We start from the raw sequence: 6,028 nt of genomic DNA on the forward strand, positions 1-6,028 counted from the left end.
AGCCGCGTAACTGTAATCGTATACGTTACTTTTCGGCCTTTACGGTCGTATTCTCGCAGCTTCGAACTCTTCAAATTTTTTTTCCTCTGACGCTGCCCGCCAGTTTCTTTTCGGATCGACGTGCAATTTTCGGTGTCGCTCTCTCTCTCTTTCTCTCTCTCATAGTCGATGAAACGTGCATTCGGGGAAGTTATTAAGATGCAAGTGCAAACTTGTTTATACATTGGCAATGATAGACAGTCATATTAATTATAGATGATGGCAGAGGACGATAAAAAAATTTGAAAAAAAATAAAAGTGAAAATTTGAGATATCGTGAAACATAATTTTTATTTTATTTAAAATTTTTTCACGGCTATCATTGCTGATGTACATTCAAGCTTGTATCTTGATAACTAGGAAGGAAGGACCTATACAATCCATGTTTAGATCACTGTATGCGCTTTATAACAGAAATGAGAATAGCGTCACTTTTCAACGTGTGGATGCGCGCATTCTCTCTCTCCGCTACTTCACACATGTTTCAGCGTGGTAGGATCTTCCGTTGTATCTCCTGTTTTTTTCCAACGGAATATTCAGTAATTGTGGGAGATTTAACGAACGCGTTTCGCAGTAGTGAATTTCTCGGCGCGATGGTTACGGTGGATAATAAAACAAACAGGCTCTCGGCCTATTGAAAAAAAGGTGCGATCTGCCGGGCGTTTCACAGTTTGCTGTCGTCGAGGAGAGGCATCTTTTCTTCCTTCTTCTTCTCCGTACGATGCCGCTTAATTGCGGGAATAATAATCTCTCGAGGAATTATAATCGCAGAGGTGTCACGTTGGTGAAACCTCTCTCTCTCTTTCCTCCCTCCTCTCTACCCCCCTCTCTCTTTCTTGCTGCATGCATTGCAACGAATGGAGATTCTCGAGTGCGCGAGGAGGTGGAGGTGAAGGACGTGGCACAAAAGAGGGAATTGAATTAAAATCTGGCCCGTCATGCCTCGGATAAATTCGAATTAATTAAGCGGTTTCGGTTTAGACTTTCGAATCGTTCGTTTTTTCCATTTCTCATTCTCAGCTTCACTCGCTGTTTCACTTCGCCATCGACCTCGTGTCTCTCCCGCCGCCCCCTTTTCCCCTCTCCATTTCCTTCACTTCAGACCGATCTGTCTTTCTCCTTTTCAATTTCTTGTTTTTCGCTTGGAGGCTCCGTGGCAACTTAAACGCGGGAGCCATTCCGGTAGCTGATGGGTTAATTGAGAGCCGAACTAGCCCTCAGACACAAAAGGGCTTTCATGGACCTGTGATGCTGGATAATGCGCGATATCCCTTGTTGCCTTTTACTGTTTAATATCAGTGGAGTCTTGATTTTTAATCGGCTTGCTGTGCATTATCCGCACATATTGACACGAGCTGCTGCTTGTGAATGTTTTCATATTTTAATAAAATTATTTTTTTTTATCTTTTAATCAAAACCAATTTAATCAAAACCAATTTCATTAATAAGAAATGAGAAAAAAATATTCTGATATAAAATTTTGAAACTTATCTTGCACCCAAGGACAAAATACACATGATTATTATTTGATAATATATTAGTTTAATAAATTATAACTTTATTATATATATTATATATAGTATATTATAGAATAATGAGCATATAAAATATATTTGTTTTCTTAATTGCATTTAAAATAGATATAATCTTAATTATCTTTAATAATCTTTTTTCTTGTCTCTTATTAACCGCTAAACTGTTTCGACTAGAAACTAGCATCATTGTATAGTCGCTAAGCATTCAGTAACATTTGTAACGGATTACTGAAAGCTGTAATAACAGCATGAATATTTCATCTCGTCATAGAGCACTCGATGCTCCAGAACCCCTTTTCAGTCGGCCCCTGGTATGACCTTCTTGGGTCATCAGCGCCCGTTAATTGTCTTCAGAATCGTCTCGAATCGTCACGTCCTTGAGGCTGGTTCGTACCACTTGAATTTTACTATTTCCGCAGCTTGCCGCAGCATCCGGTAATGAGATGTCCTCGATTCAGGTTCGGTGGACCAGTTTTAGTTTCGGGGGAGAGGAAGGGTGGGGAGGGGATGTTTTCCTTTCTTTTTTCGATGGCACCACACTTGGGCGAACATTGGACGGTCAGTAGATGTGGCGGTTAAGTAACTGGTTCGTTAGAATGTTTATTTGCTTATGGCTCTTTTGTCGGGTCCGCGCGACTAGTGTTATGATGACCTGTTATACCGTCTCCAGTTTCTCTGCACCGAATATGTCCTATAGGTCCGGGGACGTCTTTCAACAGCTTTTGCATTCTTTCTTTTGAAAGTTTCATTTATTTTCTCAAAAGCGAGTCAAAGGTTTATACGAAAGTTTGCGGCGGACTAATTCGCGAATTATATATCGCGAATTAGTCCGCCGCAAACTTTCATATAAATATTTTAAATTATTATATTATATAATAATTATATATTATTTGATAAGCAAATGTTATATCAGAAATATTATATTAGAATTCGATTCAATAGATTTTAATCGTACATAATTTATTAATTTTTTCTTGCTTTTAATACACGCTGCTTTACAATTGCACCTAAGAAAAAAATTGTATTGTTATCTCACGTTTTAGTCAACTATTTATATTAATCAGGATCTTTTCAATATGATTCAGTGGCTATATATACATCTGATCTCCCATAATTATCGATACATACGTCAAGTCAAATTACATACTTCCTTTGGTTTTATCTTATCCGATGATTCATCTTGAATTACGGGTAACACTTCGACGCGTCTTAAGTGATTGCTTGATAGAATTTCACAGCTCCGATAAATCACAAGGATTTGCATGCTCGCTCGCTCGCTCACGCGTGACCATCGGATTGTCGCGGATTTTACTGAAAAAGCACCTCGTGATATCAGCCTTACGCGATTCAATGAACGCGAGGATTGGATCATTAGTCAATTCGTGTCTAACGGGCGTATCGGGGAACGCGGTCGCATTAGAGGCCAGGATGAAGACGTTTTGGATGGTGTGATGGAAACTCCTTTCATCAATTATATCGTCGACGTGCGGGACAGTAGCCGTTCATTAAAAGCGTATATACGCGGCTGCTCGTGGTTGCACGAAGAAAAATACGCTAACGATACCGCTCGTGAACGTGTTCTGAATGCCGCTCGCGTCCGCCGCGCTTCACCTTGTGTATTCGTAATCCCTCCCGACACTACGTCTGATTCTCGGGCGCTACGAATGCTGCCGTCTCAAGAATAATGCAAAGTGTAGAGTCACCCTGCGGATGGTAGTCACACACAGGTATCGTTTCTGCTTCTTATTTATATAAATGACCAGCGCATAACTCGGAGCACCCGGCGGAGGACTAACGCGCGCTCGCGCCTGTTTCTACGGACGAGTACATATACATACACACGTACATTTCGACACCGCGTGTTGACTGGATGATAAATTAATTGCGACGCAAGACCAATGTCACGGTTAACGGCCAGATTTTACTTCGCCGCCTTTCGCAATCGATTTTCACAGTCGCGGGGGATAAAGTATCTCCGCGCTTCCTCGCGTTTTCTTTGCTAGAAATGTGACGGGAGCATGCTGTACTGTCGAAAGAGAACGCGTCTTATTATATTTTGTCGAAAAAATATCTCTCGCGTAGCGACTAATAACGACGCGGCTGTTATGATTTTGGAAGCAATGATTTTATAAATCTGTCGTCTGTTTGGAATGTCGGTGCACGGCACCGACGACCGGTCGCTCGTAAGTTTAAACGACGTAGCGGATGGATCGGTTATGGTGTTCATTGTTGACTCGTCACGGCTTTCAAGGGGTGCCTTCCTGCTTGAAAGGACCATAACTTGTCACGTTGAGCCCTTGGACTACCGTGATTCGAGAACTGCACCCATCTCTCCTGCTCGGCTAATTGAAGACTGCGAGTCTCAAATGCGTGTTAAATTAAAAAAAAAAAAAGAATAAATAAATTTTACTTACAATGAAAGAAAAATATTATTATATTTCGCGGTATATATCGTAGACTCTATTTTGCAGAATAAAACAATTCGCAGAAAGATACATTTAATAAAATTTATATTTCTTAATGATTTTATTTATTTCTAATTATATCTTTGATATCTAATATTCTAATATCGCATTGCTATGAGATAAAAGAACACATCTGCGATATCTTTATTCTGAAGAATTCTCTTTTCGTGGAAAAGCTCGGAAGATTCGTTTCTTTATCGTACGTATCCACCCTCGAAATAATAGGCCGTTGAACCATCGAGCTTGGTTAACCCCATTTACTTTTCATTCACGAAGGAAACCTCGTATTTCTTTTGTCGAAAACAATCGCGCCGTCCTGGTACATAAATGTATACTGTAGTTTGATGGGGATGGCAAATCAAGACAATCAGTGTTTCTCATCCATTTTTAGAAAAGAAATATCCATACATTATTCTCATATTACTTCGTATTTCTAATATATTTCTTTTTCTTTAATGAGGATAATAAAATCACATATTTAATTAATAATAGATATATTAAAGAAGAAAATTGGCAGAAAAGGGGGGATATAAGATTAAATTGATATCGAAGAGAAGCAACAACTACATGTTTAAAAATCTTTTTCGAGATATCAAAGAGAGAATATAAAAAAAAACGGAGTATAAATATTTTTTTAAAACTTTTAATTCAAATTCCGCGATTCTCGCGTTGAATGATAATTCTTCGGAATGTTCGCGATTCATTATTATCTTGGAAGAAGCTGGTACACCGGCTGGTCGCACCAGCCGCGTAATATCTGCCTTTTTTCTACTTTATATCCAGACTCCGAGCGACTCATGATCGAGTCGATTGTAATCAGAGCCCGTCGAAAATCATCCAGGATCTGGCTGGGTTGTATGGCGGTAACCGATGAATATTAACCAGCAAACACAGTGGTGCGCGCCGACTGCCGCTCGAACGAAGCGCGGTCGTGTCAGGGGATGGGACCGAGGGGGCGAGAGTGGACCGTGCTAGAGTAGCGAGTACCGGGAGTAGGAGGGTACATATTCATGACGTTAACGAGCCTCCGTCGAACGTTTAATTCCGCCAACCGCCTGAGTTGGGTTAGGGTAACTCGCTCGGCAAACACGAGCCCTAACTAACTGTGCATCTCTCGGTCCTGTGCTCCTGCCTTCTCTCTTCCTCTCTCATTCACCCTATCTCTCTCTCTGCGTTTCTTCACGCGCTTCTGGCCTCTGTCCTCTGTTTGTCTTTCCACACCACGAAAGAACGAGTCGCGTGACGATCGCGCGCGCTTGTCACGCTGATGAATGCAGGTATTCCGGAAGTTTGTGCGAACAGCATCGCTAGTCATCGTCTCTAATTATCAGCGAATTCGGATAATTAAATTTTGAAAGTATGTACATTGCAAATATTTTAAATTATCTAATTATACAAATTGCATTTGTGAATTAACCTTCACGTAGAAATAAAGATACAATAATCGGTTATAATTTATTCTTATCAATTGAAATGTTATATTTCCGTGTAATTGTTTCATTTCTGCGAAACATATATTATAAGATTTAAATTATGAGAATTTTTTTTAAGCGTGATAATCGTAAATAGGCGCGATATATCTCGTATAGATAATTATGTATCAATTATTCCGTTTGTGTATGTGTGTATACATATAATAATAACTAAAATCAGGTACGGCGATCCGTGTACATTTAGCTCGATTCATAATCCGGCGTGATAAATTTGAACGAGAGAACGAGCGAAAGAGTCGAGGGAGTTAATACGTTTTGCATCGATTAGCCACGTTCTGCACTCGATACGGCGGAACACTAACACAAGTCAAAGCCGAGGATGGACGCACGGGCGCCATCCCGCGTTACATTCCAGTGATCGGATATCTGGAGCCTACCTTCTCCTGAGACGTCTTACTTATAATACCGTGGGTCCGGTCGAGCCTCGGGTTAACGTGTTACTGGAGTGACTTGCGACTTGGTAATTTCATCCCCGGCGTGGTGCCTCTCTTTCCGT

The sequence above is a fragment of the Prenolepis imparis genome, unplaced genomic scaffold (assembly GCF_030444845.1).
Source record: "Prenolepis imparis isolate NDT839.2.m4 unplaced genomic scaffold, iyPreImpa1.0 SCAF_6, whole genome shotgun sequence".
NCBI lineage: Eukaryota > Metazoa > Arthropoda > Insecta > Hymenoptera > Formicidae > Prenolepis > Prenolepis imparis.